The sequence below is a fragment of the Rana temporaria genome, chromosome 1 (genome assembly GCF_905171775.1).
Source record: "Rana temporaria chromosome 1, aRanTem1.1, whole genome shotgun sequence".
Taxonomy (NCBI): Eukaryota; Metazoa; Chordata; class Amphibia; order Anura; family Ranidae; genus Rana; species Rana temporaria.
This window is the reverse complement of record NC_053489.1, coordinates 627,695,939-627,713,834: the sequence shown is the minus strand read 5'-3', so window position 1 is coordinate 627,713,834 and position 17,896 is coordinate 627,695,939. Positions and strand designations below refer to the sequence as shown.

At 42.0% G+C, this 17,896-nt stretch overlaps 1 protein-coding gene across 1 annotated transcript in view; it reads left to right on the top strand.

Moving 5' to 3' along the window:
* Positions 1-17,896, top strand: part of HTRA3 (HtrA serine peptidase 3) — a 65,267-nt gene that overhangs the window by 13,082 nt on the left and 34,289 nt on the right. The window lies entirely within an intron of this gene.

Sequence of the window (17,896 nt, the reverse complement as noted above, 5' to 3'; positions counted from 1 at the left end):
ATGTTGAGGTCAGGAGATTGTGAAGGCCATGGCAAAACCTTCAGTTTACGCCTCTTGATGTAATCCCCCGTGGATTTTGAGGTGTGTTTAGGATCATTATCCATTTGTAGAAGCCATCCTCTCTTTAACTTCAGCTTTTTCACAGATGGCATCAAGTTACCATCCAAAATTTGCTGAAGTTTTATTGAATCCATTTTTTCTTCTACTCGTGAAATGTTCCCTGTGCCACTGGCTGCAATACAACCCCAAAGCATGATTGATCCACCCCCATGCTTAACAGCTGGACAGAGGTTCTTTTCATTAAATTCTGTGCCCTTTCTTCTCCAAACTTACCTTTGCTCATTCCGGCCAAAAAGTTCTATTTTAACCTCATCGGTCCACAGAACTTGTTTCCAAAATGCATCAGGCTTGTCTATATGTTCATTTGCAAAGTTCAAACGCTGATTTTTGTGGTGAGGACGTAGAAGAGGTTTTCTTCTGGTGACTCTTCCATGAAGACCATATTTGTACAAGTATCTCTTTATAGTGTAAAAAGAAGTGTAGCGCCAATATATTTCAACTCTACTTTGGTAAGAACCGGAAGGAGAGAGATAATATAAGATTGGAAATAATCCAAATGTGTACTTAACACCGTGAGGTGTAGTGACAATTATTTGTAATTGAGAATTTTATAAATCCTTCAAAAATAAATAAATAAACTTGTGAAGTGGAAATAAACACCTATAATGCAAAAATAGTCTGTAAGACAAATATTCCTGTGTGAATGTTAATGTGAATGTGAACTTCAGAGGATCAACATGCACCTGTTGCCAGTTAAGTCCTGTTAGGAACTCAGGAGAGAGATGATGGTACTCTCAAATAAACACACACTACAGCAATTACCCTGCAAAGGCAGGTGAGCTATAGGTTCAAAACAAGTTTTTTTGGGGAAACATCTTAAATCATATGGGATGATATTAACTTCACATAAATTATATATAGTCCAATCCCCTGTTGGGAATAATACATATATATAGTCCTTTTTGATTGTATAAATATCCTCAGTAGCACGCTTCAATCAGACTTTTACGAGAGAAGAAATAACTGGGTACTCTTACCAGAACACGTTGACCCACTCCTCATCTTACGATGGGTGGGTCTCCAAAGCTTGTACGGGCCGATTGCCCTCTCTGGTTACCCTTGCGATGTAATTTCTCTCAAGGCCTCTCCAGCTTTATGTAGTCTCCAGATAGTGATTGGTGCAAGATTATACTCACAGACAAAAGGACGCAGATGTTCTCCCCAAAAAATTTTTTTTTTTTTTTTTTTTAGGTGATGGAATCAGTGGTTGATCACAACAGAGTATGTGGAAAAAACAAAAAAAGAGAGCTCCACATAGTGTAAAAAAGTTACAGTTTTAATGAAAAAACTTCAAACTTGTGTCACTGAAAAGAGTGAACACACTGGATAAAATAACACTTTGAACAAAAGTTTTTTCCCAAACAAAGTTCAGCAATAAAAATCAAAATCAAAAGTCCAACAAAAAGTTGTAAAATCCAAAAAAACCATGCAGCAAACCAAAAAGCTTTCCAATCCAATAAACGGACAGAAAATATCCACAGATAATGCAGGTAATGGCGGTATGAGGTCATACCGCCATTACCTGCATTATCTGTGGATATTTTCTGTCCGTTTATTGGATTGGAAAGCTTTTTGGTTTGCTGCATGGTTTTTTTGGATTTTACAACTTTTTGTTGGACTTTTGATTTTGATTTTTATTGCTGAACTTTGTTTGGGAAAAAACTTTTGTTCAAAGTGTTATTTTATCCAGTGTGTTCACTCTTTTCAGTGACACAAGTTTGAAGTTTTTTCATTAAAACTGTAACTTTTTTACACTATGTGGAGCTCTCTTTTTTTGTTTTTTCCACATACTCTGTTGTGATCAACCACTGATTCCATCACCTAAAAAAAAAAAAAAAAAAAAAAAAAAAAAAAAATTTTTTGGGGAGAACATCTGCGTCCTTTTGTCTGTGAGTATAATCTTGCACCAATCACTATCTGGAGACTACATAAAGCTGGAGAGGCCTTGAGAGAAATTACATCGCAAGGGTAACCAGAGAGGGCAATCGGCCCGTACAAGCTTTGGAGACCCACCCATCGTAAGATGAGGAGTGGGTCAACGTGTTCTGGTAAGAGTACCCAGTTATTTCTTCTCTCGTAAAAGTCTGATTGAAGCGTGCTACTGAGGATATTTATACAATCAAAAAGGACTATATATATGTATTATTCCCAACAGGGGATTGGACTATATATAATTTATGTGAAGTTAATATCATCCCATATGATTTAAGATGTTTCCCCAAAAAAACTTGTTTTGAACCTATAGCTCACCTGCCTTTGCAGGGTAATTGCTGTAGTGTGTGTTTATTTGAGAGTACCATCATCTCTCTCCTGAGTTCCTAACAGGACTTAACTGGCAACAGGTGCATGTTGATCCTCTGAAGTTCACATTCACATTAACATTCACACAGGAATATTTGTCTTACAGACTATTTTTGCATTATAGGTGTTTATTTCCACTTCACAAGTTTATTTATTTATTTTTGAAGGATTTATAAAATTCTCAATTACAAATAATTGTCACTACACCTCACGGTGTTAAGTACACATTTGGATTATTTCCAATCTTATATTATCTCTCTCCTTCCGGTTCTTACCAAAGTAGAGTTGAAATATATTGGCGCTACACTTCTTTTTACACAATACCTTTACAAATATTTTTTGTGTGTTGGCCGCCCACTTTTTTCATTTTTTATAAGTTTGCGCAATATTTTCACACACACATCTCTTTATAGTGGAATAGTGTACCACAACTCCAGCGTCTGCCAGATCTTTCTGGAGGGATCGTGCAGTCAAACGTGGGTTTTGAATTGCTTTTCTTACAATCCTGCGAGCTGTTCTGTCTGATATTTTTCTTGGTCTCCCAGATCTTGCTTTAACTTCCACTGTTCCTGATGACTGCCATTTCTTAATTACATTTCGAACAGAGGATATTGACATCTGAAAACGCTTTGCTATCTTCTTATAGCCTTCTCCAGCTTTGTGAGCGTCAACTATTTTCATTTTCAATTTTCTAGACAACTGCTTAGAAGAACCCATGGTGCTGATTGTTGGGGCAAGGTCAGATGAGTCTGGGCATTTAAAACCTTTGAGATTGACATCACCTGGTCTTCCCAGACGATGATTGAGAACAATCCATGACACTGGCAGGTCTCAGCTTTGCAAAGGGGGCAGTGCATGCTATAAATTCTGCAGGGTGCCCAAACTTTTGCAAACGCCATTTTTTTCTTTTCTGTAATTTTGAAAGTGTAAATGATGGAAATAAAATCTAACTTTTTTTGACATATTATAAGAATGTCTAATCTGTAATTTGATGCCTTTTGTATATTTTTTCCATCTTTCCTTGGCTTTGTTATACACATTAATACAAATTTTTACCTGGGGTGCCCAAACTTTCGATCCCCATTGTAGGTATAGCAGCATAGTATGCTAAACCTACCTTCTAGCCTGAACTCTCTTTAACCACTTCAGCCCCGGACCATATTGCTGGTCAATGACCTGGCCACTTTTTGCGATTCGGCACTGTGTCGCTTTAATTGACAATTGCGCGGTCGTGCGACGTGGCTCCCAAACAAAATTGGCGTCCTTTTTTTCCCATAAATAGAGCTTTCTTTTGGTGGTATTTGATCACCTCTGCGGTTTTTAGTTTTTGCGCTATAAACAAAAATAGAGTGACAATTTTGAAAAAAAAAATGAATATCTTTTACTTTTTGCTGTAATAAATATCCCCAAAAATATATATAAAAAAAATAATTTTTTCCTCAGTTTAGGCCGATACGTATTCTTCTACATATTTTTCTTAAAAAAACGCAATAAGCGTTTATTGATTAGTTTGCGCAAAAGTTATAGCGTCTACAAAATAGGGCATAGTTTTATGGCATTTTTATTAATATTTTTTTTTTACTAGTAATGGCGGCGATCAGCGATTTTTATCGGTACCGCGACCTTATGGCAGACACTTCAGACACTTTTAACCATTTTTGGGACCATTGGCATTTTTATAGTGATCAGTGCTATAAAAATGCATTTACACACACAGCTCCCGATTCTCACTCTGTAACAAGCGATCACGGGTGCCTGGCGGTAAAGCCTGCCATCCACAATTTGTCTGTGGAAAATCCGACAACAATTGTCCGATGGAGCGTACAAACTGATTTTTCGCCAAAAGGCTGACAACACACAATTCCTGTCGGAAAATCCAATCGTGGGGTTACGTGGCTTAAATGATCAAACAATTACAAGGATATTTCCAAACTCAAACTTACCAACCAGACAGCGACCAATGGAATGGACCTGTCTAACAATATGCGTTAAGAACAGGGGTTTAATCTGCACACATTTGCAAATGCATGCGTAAGCTACAGGCTCTGCTGAGGCACCCTGTTTAGTCCCTAACCAGACTTCTGGGTCTCCACATTGGGAGCACATGCATTTTAATGGATAAGTGAGGACAGGTGGACTGGAAGGAGCCCACCCCTCCTCAACCACTTGCCTATCAGGCCAATTCTGACATTTCTCATAAGTGTTTTGCTAGAAAATTACAGAGAACCCCCCAACATTACATATGTTTTTTTTTTTAGCAGAGACCCTAGAGAATAAAATGGCAGTCATTGCAACTTTTTATCGCGCACGGTTTTTGCTAAGCAATTTTTCAAACATATTTAAAAAAAGTTAGCCCAATTTTGTTGCATAATGTGAAAGATGATGTTACACCAAGTAAATTGAAAATGCTCGTAAAATGGCGCCAAACTTCGGTACTTAAAAATCCCCATAGGTGACATTTTCACATTTTTTACAGGTTACATGTTTTGAGTTACAGAGGGGGTCTAGTGCTAGAATTATTGCTCTCTTTCACCTCATACCTCACGTGTGTGGTTTGAACATAGTTTAGATATGTGTGCGCGACTTACATATGCGTTCGCTTCTGGGACAGGGGCGCTTTCAATTTTATTATTTTTTTATTGTTAATGTTACTTTTATTTTTCTATTTTTTTTTATAACTTTTATACCTATTACGAGGAATGTAAACATCCCTTGTAATAGGAATAGTGTGTGACAGGCCCTCTTTAGAGTGAGATATGGTGTCAATAAGTCCCCAGAAGCCTGGGAAGCATGAAATCTAAAAAAAATAAAAAAAAGAACAGATCCTGGCTTCCCAGCTGAGGCGGCGGCATTTTTTTAAATGTAGATGACGGGTGTGACGTCAAAAAATCGCTCCCCAACCTCCGAATGATCATAGAGACTCCGGCGACCATCTGGCCCGCCAGAAATCTCTATGGTCAACATCCATCGCCGGCCGCGGTCGGCTCCTTCTCTGGTTCGCTGATGGCAGGGGCGAGCTGGGAGAAGCACCAGAGGGCAGCGGGAGGGGGGGGGGGGAATTATTAAGCTGCTGAACAGCCGCCATGATTGTTCTTATGGTGCAGAGAATCGCTGGCTGAAAAAGAAGGAATCTGAATGATGTCTATAACTGCAGGCATCATTCGGATATCACCGCTCAAACCCAACTAAGTCATATGACGGTGGGCGGGCGAGAAGTGGTCAAAGGTACAGGGGCACACTGAACACTCAGCACATAGTACTATGGCAGCAAAGATGTCAGTGCGTTCCCTGACAAAAATCATCAAAATACAAACAAGTGGCCACTGCCCTCACCTATAACTGCTCTATTGCAGCAAGGAGCTCTGGAAGGGCGACATATGTCAAACAAATACAAGTAGGTAGATTCAGGTAGAGTTAGGCCGACTTATCAGTAGATAAGTCGACCTAACTCAGAATCTACGCCGACCTATGTTTAAGCGTATGCTCAAACAGAGATACGCTTAAATATAACTAAGATAGGACGGCTTGCGCCGTCCTATCTTAGGTTGCAATTTTTCGGATGGCCGCTAGATGGCGCTTCCATTGCGGTCGGCGTAGAATATGTAAATGAGTTTGTACGCCGATTCACGAACGTACGCCCGGCGGCCTAAAGTTATTCCACCTATGAGGTGGAATAACAATGTTAAAGTATGGCCGCCGTTTCCACCGCGAGGTTCGAATTTTTTACGTCGTTTGCGTAAGTCGTCCGCGAATCGGGAGTTACGTCGTTTACGTCCACGTCGAAATCAATAGGCCCGTACGGCGTACTTAGCCGCAATGCGCACTGGGAATGTAGGCGCCCGGCGCATGTGCAGTAGCCAAAAAACGTCAAAAACGTGAGGTCAAGCCTCATTGCCATTAAACACGCCCCCCTCCAACACATTTGAATTAGGCGCCCTTACGCCCGCCGCGTTTACACTAAACCGCCCTAAGTAAGGAGGCAAGTACGTTGTGAATCATGTACTTGCCTCTTTTACTTAAGGCGGCGTAGTGTAAACACGCTAGGCTACGCCGCCGCAAATTAGCACGCCCCTACCTGAATCTACCCATAGGAGATTTACAAGCTAAAATAGAAATAAAAGGCAAAACATCTGTGTATGGGTATAAAAAAGCATTATAAATACCCTTTTCCCCATCTTATAAGTGATCACATCTGTTCTCAGCTGCATAAGAGCTGGGGGAGGAGAAACGACAGCACACTGAGCTTCACAATGAAAGGCTGTGCAGGTGGGGGGTGTCAGGACAAGTCTGATCATTGGGGGAACATTCTCAGCATAGTTAGAGAACTGACCATGTTATGCTCTCATTATTAGTGTGGTCAGTTTTTAATAGGAAAGCAGATGGGCAGGAACACCAAACAAAGCAATACAAAGAAAACAGGAGACTGTTTCATACAAGTACATGGTACAGCAGGCACATATCAGGAATATGAAATGTTGGGGTAACAAATGCTTTAAAAAGAGGCTTTCCTAAAATCTTCTGCAGCCTGTGATTGCTTCGTCCTGAGTTATTGTAGGGATAGAGCAGCCATTGGGACAAGCACCCCCTAGTTCCACTATAGGGAGTGCCAGCATGTCTGCCCATGATGAGCTCAGTGGCTGCAACAGGAGAGAGTACACAGTGTGTATGTGTGGCCTGAAAAAACATGGTAGTACCCTCTTCCGTTTGCACACTGGTCCCAACCGCTGTTCCATCCTTACAATAACCCAGGACGGAGCAACCACAGGCTGCAGAAGATTTTAAAAGGTTTTTTTTTATAGTGGTTTTGGCCTATATTCTTTGAACTGAAAGAGAGCCCAGGCTGGCTGGTAGGTTTAGCACACTATGCTGCTATAACTATACAGGGCAACATAGTCTTCTTTTTGGTAATAAATAGCTAACACATTAAGCCCACATCAGTAAAAACTATTAATAAATGCTGTGGGCTCAAAATGTCAAGCCCTGAGCTACTAGCCAGGCCTTAAAAGTTACTCGCCACCAGTTGCCCCACCCTGCCCTGCCCCTAAACACGCCCTCATAAATGATCTCATAAAATGAAACTGTTAAATGTTTTATGCAGAAAAGCTACAACTTTAGCAAGATTAACATAAAGCTTATTAGTACCCATCAGTACAGCCTCATGAGTGCCCATCAGTGCCTATCAGTGCAGCCTATCATTGCCTTATCGGTGCAGCTTCATCTCATTGCCACCTCATCAGTGGGCATCATTGCTACCTCATCAGTGCCACCTCATCAGTGGCCTTTAGTGCAGCCTCACCAGTAACCAGCAGTGCCTATCAGTAGGGGTGCAGGAGTGCAGCCTCCTCAGTGCCCATCTTTGCCACATCATTAACCTCCCTGGCGGTATGATTCTTTCAGAAAAAACATGCTGAAAGCGGTACCATTTTTTGCAAGGAAATTTGGCGTTTTATATTGTAGGTCTGTAATTTTTAGAAATAACTCACTTAAATCTGACCAAACAAGATTCTAATAGGCATCCCGGGTATGAAATTTTTTTAAAAACAAAATTATAAATTATAATATAATAAATAATTATAAATAATTATAACAAATATTAATATAATTATAATACAAATTATTCAATAATGTAATCAAATCAAAATCACTGAAATTTGCTCAGTTGCAGAATTGTTGCTGTCATTTTTTTTTTTTTATGACGAATTTCCCCACAAATCGCTATCGCACAATTCTGCAAGTGATTATAATTTATTATCGCTGTTTTTTAGCTGATCTAAAACTATTTTTGACATAAAGAGACACTTTTGGTTGCTATGGACAATTCGAGATTTTCCTAGCTTGTGACGGAAAATATTAATTATATGAAGACAGGAGGCGAGTATCTTATGCATTAATCCTTCTTTATTAATGCCCATAGCAGAAAAAGTTCAATATTCAATTTTAATGTAAGTGAAAAAAACAGAAAAAAAACTGTACGGACTACAACTCCCAGCAGTCTTAGGGCCAGTAGCCACTCCCATTCTGTAGCCCCTATATAAGTACTGTCCCATCTTGCATCTTCCTCTTCTTTATGCGAATCCTAAACCTACAGGAACCAGGAACATCCCTTGAACGGTCGTCTAATCACCGGATTCTTCGGCCAGCCGGTCCGACATCTCAGTCTCAGGAGACAACTGGGGTAAACTGTAACACGTCCCAACGGGGACTAACCAGCGAAACGTTCTTGGCTAACAGGTCATCCGATCCCAGGAAAACTCTTCACGACCGACAGGTCGTCAGCACACATGGACTGTGATAGTGGTCAATAACCTGGAAGAGAATGAAGAACCGTGACAGGGTTGGGTAGGGAGGGAAGATACTCGCCTCCTGTCTTCATATAATTAATATTTTCCGTCACAAGCTAGGAAAATCTCGAATTATATATCAGACAGGAGGCTCATATCTTATGCAAGTTCAAAGCTTAACGTTGTGTACATTACTATGAATAAAGACAATATATATATATATATATATACAAACCCTATGTATATATGTAGCAAAACCAATCATAAGACGGACATGGAGATATGGTCCTCCGGTCTAAAATAGAATTGATGAAAGGTGGTCTCAGAAGACCAGTCGGCCGCCAAAAGGAGGTCTGCCAGAGAACCCCCCGTCGAAACCACCTTGGTAGCCATAGCTCCCCTGGAAGAATGTGCTCCAAACAGGGCTATGTCTATGCCCGCCATCTCCATGACTGATCTAACCCAACGCGCTAGAGTGGCGGAGGTGACCGGATGATGAGGTTTGACATATGACAGTAGAAGCTGGGAGAAAACAGGAGAGCGTATGTCAGCAGTATATGCTTCGTAGGCCTGTAGGCATTTAACCACACAGAGTCGCGGATGCGCCGGAAAGTAAGGGTAAAATACCGACTGAAGGTTTGTCTTGGTCCTACGGACCACTGAGAATTTAACCCCTTGCGGCGAAAACTGACGCCTGGAAATGTCCAACGCTCTAACGTCGGAGACTCGTTTGATCGAAACCAGACACAGAAGGACTGTTAGTTTATAAGACAGAAGCCTGAGAGGCAACGCCTCGTTGTCATCCCATCTAAAGAACAAGTCGAGAACCTTGGAGACATCCCAGGTGGATTGATATTTAGGGCGTGGAGGTCGCTTGAATTTGATGCCCCGCATCAGTCTACATATCAAGGGGTGTTTGCCAACCGGTAGAGACTACCGGGTAGTGGTAAGCCGAAATGGCTGATCTGTATACATTTATGGAGCTGTATGCTTTACCAGATTCAAAGGAATCCGCCAGGTAATTGACTAAGACAGTTACAGGGGCTTGTACGGGATCAACCTGTCGTTGACCACACCAACGCACCCAGAGTCCCCAGGCTGATCGATATGCCGATCGAGTCCCGGGGGCCCAGGCCAGGGCGAGGAGGTCTCTAGCTGACTTAGAAAGGTCGCTGTCTGGGTCTGGCACCCCGAGACCAACCATGCCAGGAGAGTCAGCGTGCCGTCCGCTACCAGAGGGTGAATGCCCTTGGTCGGATGGGAGAGGATGTGCGGAAAGTGAGGCAGAAGTCTGGGATGGTCTATGACCATCTCTAGCAGGAGGGGAAACCATGGCTGTGTCGGCCACCAAGGAGTGATCAGCACAACCGTCGCCTTCTGGTTCGCTATTTGTAGCAACGCTCTGGGGATCATCGCAAATGGGGGAAACGCGTAATGTGTCTCCCCCGTCCAGGAGTGACGGAAAGCGTCCACTGCTGAGGCCCTCGGGTCCGGTCTCCAGCTGAAGAATCGAGGCAGCTGATGATTGAGGCGAGAGGATAAAACGGTGACAGCGGGGAAACAGACAGGGCCCGGAGGCAATCGGAAAATTAATAAACCATCGCACTAGGCGCAATGGCACCAGCTAAAACATGACAGAAAAGGGATTAAATATAAAAAACCTTTGACAATCCTAACATCTAAGCCATCACATTAAGCGCAATGGCATCAAGGTTAAAAATGAAGAAAAAGGACTAAATATGAAAGCCGTTGATAATCTTAGGCTATATCATATATATATTTCACAAAATTATACTCATCTGAATATCCGTGCTGCTATGAGCAGAAAGAAAGAGGAAGATGCAAGATGGGACAGTACTTATATAGGGGCTACAGAATGGGAGTGGCTACTGGCCCTAGGACTGCTGGGAGTTGTAGTCCGTACAGTTTTTTTCTGTTTTTTTCACTTACATTAAAATTGAATATTGAACTTTTTCTGCTATGGGCATTAATAAAGAAGGATTAATGCATAAGATATGAGCCTCCTGTCTGATATATAATCTACAGTTTGCAGGGAGAAAGAAACGTTTTTATTATATAAAATGACATGCATGACACAGGACAGACCACTAGGGACAAAGGGGGTTGTGTATTTTTTACACACAGTACTGTAATCTATAAGATTACAGTATACTGTATGTAAAGTGTTTGTTTACTTTTTTGAATTTGGCGCCGTTCTCCGTCCCCGTGCGTCGTAACGTCGCAGGGAACGGAGATCGGCATCACACAGAGGCACTGTGTGAATCGAGCGAGGTCCTGCTCGCTCACACAGCGCGGTGGCATCGCTGGATCCAGGGACAAGGTAAGTAAACCATGCCTGTGGATCTAGCGAGGCAAGCCCGAGTCTGACTCGGGGTTACCGCTCGCAGCAGGAAAATCTAACCCCGAGTCAGACTCGGGAATACCGCCAGGCAGGTTAATGGCCATCAGTGCCATTTCATCAGTGGCCATCAGTGCCACCTCATCAGTGGCTATCAATGCAGCCTATCAGTGCCCATCAGTGCAGCCTATCAGCGTCCATCAGTGCCCATCAATACAGTCTATCATTGCATGGTGATCACAGCGAGGAATCAGGAGGAAAGCTGGCCAGATCACACAGAGAGAGGTTCTCCAGATATTTTGACACAGCTTGGATCTGAAACGCCGGCCACTGTCAAACAAAGTCCCATCTCCTGAACCGCATCCTAGAATTGACAGCACACCGATTCAATTTCCCAGCATTCCCACCGGTATTTTCTCTCTGTGTGATTCAACCAGCTCTCCTCCCGACAGTTTCCTGGCCGATCACTTTTGGCAGAAGCGGTGCAGCCTTTTTTTTACTGCCTCTCTGCCCCCCGGCCCAGTCCTCCCTGCTCCACACTCACCCTCAGCTTATTTCCACTAACCTAATGCGACCAGGTGAGTGGAAATGTTTAGGGTTGCTGTATTTCATGCTAATCATACTCACTCTGGTAAAGATCTGGGTCATGTGACAGCTGTATATCGATTCGGAAAATATATATTTTGTTTGGTTGTTTTTTTTTTTCAGTGCCATCATCCACATACAGAAAGGGACAATGGAAATTGAACAGTGTGTGTTTAGTATCAATTTAACTAAAAGGTCAGTGAATACTAGGTGCCAGTGAGGGCAGTCATGAGTTTATGGTCACTAGGGAAGAGCCGAACACCCCCCCGTTCGGTTCGCACCAGAACCTTCGAACGGACCAAACATGCCCCAGGGAACATGTATCAATGGAAAAAAAGTTTTAAAAACTGTCGTTTTTTCAGGAGCAGTGATTTTAATGATGCTTAAAAAAAAAAAAAAAAAAAAAAATTCCTTTAAATATTGTACCTGCTGGGTGTCTATAGTATGCCTGTGAAAACGTCTTTGAGAACCCGGGTCTTGCCCCAGGGAACATGTATCTTTGGAATTTTTTTTTTTTTAAACGGTCGTTTTTTTCAGGACTCCTGAAAAAATGACTGTTTTTAAAACTTTTTTTGCTGGCATATTTAAGCTTTATTAAAATCACTGCTCCTGAATCTTTAGGTGCAAACTACAGAGCACACGGCCAGTACACACCAAGTAGGTTTAGGTGCAAACTACAGAGCACAAGTGCAGTAAACACCAAGTAGGTTTAGGTGCAAACTACAGAGCACACTTGCAGTATACACTAAGTAGGTTTAGGTGCAAACTATAGAGCACAAGTGCAGTAAACACCAAGTAGGTTCAGGTGCAAACTATAGAGCACAAGTGCAGTAAACACCAAGTAGGTTTAGGTGCAAACTACAGAGCATACTTGCAGTATACACTAAGTAGGTTTAGGTGCAAACTAAAGAGCACACGGGCAATACAACACGTGAGAACACAGCAGCTAGCACAATCAACTGCCTGACAATTAGGAATAACTGATCTAGCTAAACTATACAGTGTATAAATATATGTACAACACCTGGGATGTATATATATCCTCTACACACTGTAACATTAACTGACTAGCCTGCCTGCCTGCTCTATCTACCTGCAAAAAAGGTCACTCTTTCTGTCCTCTCTTAACCACCGCAACACACTACACAGGGCCGACCTGCAGGCGGCCTTTTATAGTGTGGGGAGTGTACTAAACCCCCTGAGCCATAATTGGCCAAAGCCACCCTGGCTTTGGCCAATTATGGCTCTCCGTTTTTTGCAAGCTGTGATTAGCCAAGCATGCGGATCATAGTGCATGCTTGGCCAATCATCAGCCAGCGATGCCGCAGTGAATTATGGTCTGTGAAACGTAACTTGAATTTGGCGCGAATGACCCGTTTTGTTCGTATTTCGACGAACGATCAAACATACGATGTTTGAGTCGAACATGAGTTCGACTCGAATACGAAGTTCATCCCTAATGGTCACTATAACTAATCAAGCAATTCCAAATCAACTGGCTACAGAACTAAACTAACCTCTGATACTGGCGCCTATCCCTTTTTCATGTGCTTACATTGGGGAATGCCTTTTTTTGCGTGACAACAAACCACAATGTATACTTTTCCTGTAAGCGTGCCAAGCTGTCCAGACTTAAAAATGGAAAATAAACATTAATCTTCCTAACCTTTCCTACAGTATACGAGTCGAAACACATAGTCAATGAACTGTAGCTTCACATCTGCAGTTGCCCCGGTATAACCGGTAGCTGATGGGTTTATTGATGTTTGCACTGAGGCCCATAGTATAGAATTTTATGGCCATGCGGTTATAAAGCATGTGAAGGTGCCATACATCGAGGTGATGAATGAATAGCACAGACATCTTTTCTTAGCTATGTCAATGTTCCTCCAGGGAGGGGTAGGCATATAGCCCATGCTATAGCTATATATTTATTTACAACCATTAGCTGGTCAAGTGTTTTCTGAGGCCTCGTACACACGACAGAGATTCTCGGCAGAATTCGCCGAGAAACTCGGTCAAAACCCGGATTCTGCCGAGAATCTCTGTCGTCTGTACAGTTTTGGCTCGATGGAGCCGCCGAGGAGCTCGACGAGAAAATAGAGAACATGTTCTCTATTTTCTCGTTGGCCGCGTTGTTCTATAGGAGAAGGCGGCCCGCCGAGCTCTTCGGCGGCTTCATCCCAAAACGAGACGAGGAACTCGACGTGCCAAGCACGTCGAGTTTCTCTGTCGTGTGTACGAGGCCTTAGGTGTCTGTAAAGATCTAGCAGCGGCTGACAAGTCTTTATAGAGATTCCGACATTTCTAGGCTCACTTTACGTAATGGTAAATCGACTTTTTTTCTACAAATATTTTGCATACCTTTAGCATGAATGAGAACTACTACAGCCGATTTATAGGTCATTTTTTTCAAATTTTAGTTTGCAACTTTAACTACCAATGGGTCATGGCAAATACAGGATTATAAAAAAAAACAAAAAAAAAACAAGTATGAAAAATACAGAAACCCATAGCAGACAACATACAAGCTCATTATAAATATAGCAAAAATGACTCTGTCCAAATAAAAAAAAAAACAATTGTCTTTACCTTTATTTTCTGGTCAAAATGTATCAAGCTTAACCACTTCCCGACCGCCGCATGTATATGTACGTCCACAGAATGGCACGTACAGGCAAATGGGTGTACAGGTACATCCTTGCTTTCTAGCGGGTGGGGGTCCGATCGGGACCCCTCCCCGCTACATGCGGCGGTTGGATTTCCGCGGGGAGCGATCTGGCGGCTGTGGCGGCTGTGGCGCCTGCATCGATCGAGTCATCCCTTTTATAGGGAGACTCGATCGATGACGTCAGTCCTACAGCCACACCCCCCTACAGTTGTAAACACACACTAGGTGAACCCTAACTCCTACAGCGCCCCCTGTGGTTAACTCCCAAACTGCAACTGTCATTTTCACAATAAACAATGCAATTTAAATGCATTTTTTGCTGTGAAAATGACAATGGTCCCAAAAATGTGTCAAAATTGTCCGAAGTGTCCGCCATAATGTCGCAGTCACGAAAAAAATCGCTGATCGCCGCCAATAGTAGTAAAACATTTTTTTTTATAAAAATGCAATAAAACTATCCCCTATTTTGTAAACGCTATAAATTTTGCGCAAACCAAACCGATAAACGCTTATTGCGATTTTTTTTACCAAAAATAGGTAGAAGAATACGTATATATATGTTTTTGGGGGATATTTATTAAAGGAAAAAGTAAAAAATATTGAATTTTTTTCAAAATTGTCGCTCTATTTTTGTTTATAGCGCAAAAAATAAAAACCGCAGAGGTGATCAAATACCACCAAAAGAAAGCTCTATTTTTGGGGAAAAAAGGACGCCAATTTTGTTTGGGAGCCACATCGCACGAGCGCGCAATTGTCTGTTAAAGCGACGCAGTGCCGAATTGTAAAAACGCCTTTGGGCATTTAGCAGCATATTGGTCCGGGGCTTAAGTAGTTAAAGTGATTGTAAACAATCACCTTGTAAAATCCCATTAAGTTTAAAATAGAAATGAAATGCAAAACATTTTTGTATACTGTTTCCTCTGTTCTCAGCTGCATAAGAGCTGGGGCAAGGAGAAGCAGCAGCACACTGAGCTTCCCAGTGAATGGCAATGCAACGGGGGAATGTCAGGGCAAGTCTGAGAGCCAATCGAGGACTATCACATTGATCAGGTGATTGGGAACCAGGCTTTCTGTTTCCTGATCATTAGTACAGGACCCATGTGTACAAGTGGTGGCAAGGGGTTAAACAAGGTGACTAGCCCTGGTGCGATTGACAGCAGAAGGAATCTCCTAAAGCCTGCAGCTGGTAGTTGCCTGTGCGAATGTCGCCTTAGCAATTGAATTAAACCCAACTTCAAAGTCTCTCTTGTGATATTTGGGTATTAAAGAATAACTAAGGGAAAAAGGGTTTTCAAGATTTGGATAGAGTGGTAAATGGTTAGAACCCTTGTCATTTTTTTTTTACTGCTGTGTGTGTCCCAGTTAGAGAGATTCACCTCTTTAATTGTCTCAGTCAACAGTGTCACCAGGGATGGAAGTGAAGCTAACTGCAAAATGTTGTTTTTCCACCAAAACAGCTGTCTATATACGTTAATTACTCCAGAGGGCCTGCCGCTACAGAGGCCAGTAAGGACTTATATTAAAGCTCTATTATTGCTTGCTATGAATATGTACACATTTTAAAGCAGTCCTGTCTTAAAAAAAAGGAATTGGTGTACTTGGAAAAGAAGTGACTAAATACTTACATTTCCTGTTGTCTACACACCATAACACTGCTCTATTCAAGAGCTATCTTCCTCTGAGATCCACTGGGACATGGCACATTCCGAATTTTGACCCCACTCAGCACTCAGTGGTCCCTTCTGCAAACATACATATTCATTAGAGGACATGGTAGTGACGGGGAGGTCAGTGAGGGTGAGGACTGCATTGACCAAAAAAAGACAGAGGCCAAATATAATTATGTAGGCAATTATGACAAAAACATGGAATGCAATTACCGTATATACTTGAGTATAAGCCGACCCGAATATAAGCCGAGGCACGGCACCTAATTTTATCACAAAAAACTGGGGAACGTATTGACTTGAGTATAAGCCTAGGGTGTCCATCTGCATGCCTCACTGTGTCCATGCCTCATTGTGCCCATGCCTCACTGTGTCCATGCCTCACTGTGCCCATGCCTCACTGTGCCCATGCCTCACTGTGTCTATGACTAGACTGATGTTTAACATGGGAGTCTATGGAAGGGGTGCCGGCTTTGAAAAATCGGTACTCCCCAGCTGTAGGTTCCCCAGACAACAAACTTTGCACACCTGTAGAGGAGAAATGGGGCTATATTTGTGCCAAGTTCCGGGTCCAGGAGACCTACGACCGGCTAGTACCAGGTCCCCAAAATCACCGGTGAAATTACATTTAACATGGGAGTCTATGGAAGGGGTGCCCAGCTTTGAAAAATCGGTGCTCCCCAGCCCTAGGTCCCCCGGACAACAAACTTTGCACACTTGTAGAGGGGCTACATGTGTGCCAAGTTTAGAGTGCAGGGGACCTACGGCCGGCCAGTACCGGGTCCCCAAAGTCTGGTAGATCAGGCACAAAAAGGTGACTCAAAAATGAGCTGAAAAACTCGGCTTATACTCGAGTATATATGGTAAGTTGAATTTGTATGTAAGTTGGAACAGGTACATTTTTTTAAGTCTAACTCCAGCCAAAAAACTATTTTCAAGTTTTGGATAGCATAGGGAAGGTTATGGTCATGCAGTGATGTGTGATTGCTGAAAAGTCTGCTGGATGGTAGGTGGCAGCATGCGGTGAGCATCAAGATGGTCACCCAGCGGTTTCCGGGACCAGTGGGACATTACACTTCCTCTGTTCTCAAGTATGAGTCGTATGTAAGTCGGAGGTTTGTAACTGGGGTCATCACGCTGCCTCCGTTCTTAAGTATGAGTCGTATGTAGGCAGACAGGTTGGTTGTCCATAAGGTTTTTTCCAATACCTATATCTACTAGCACTGGAGGTGTCTTCATGTGGCATGAACATGTAGACTGGGTTGGTGCAGTTGTGCAGACTTTTGGCTTATTTTTAAACCCAATCTTTTGTACTTGTGACTGAAACAGAGTGAAATGGTATGTTATAAGGCAGAAGGGCATCAAAGCTAGCTTACTGCTTGTCATGTGTTTGGTGCAAAAACCTTGTTCATTTTACATTTTAATCCAAAATGCTAGTTGTATTTGTACATATGATAACCAATAAATTAAAGTTTGTACCAATTGACAAATTTTTCTGAATAATGCATACTTTCATGCTATCATCTTAAACTTTTTGGAGCACACTTTTTTTTTTTTTACTACTTATTAAAAAAAGAAATACAGAAATACAAACCACATACAGTATTTATTACTGACCTTTCTGATGCTTTTTTGGGGAATTTTATTTCAAATTAAATATTTTTTATGAGTAATTGTTAGTATATTATCAAAGTAATATTTTGGGCAAAGGCAAGGACTCATATAAAGAGTCATTCCCTACCTTCTCGTATGCCTTGAGGACTCCAGTGATTTAAGATCTTCCTGCCATAGTTCCTGGCTCTATTTCTGTCGACCTTGAGTTCTCTATGATAAAAAATAAAGGAAAAATGCAAAAGAATGTGTTGGACTTTCAAGTAAAGGCGATGACATGCATACAGACCTTAATACCAAC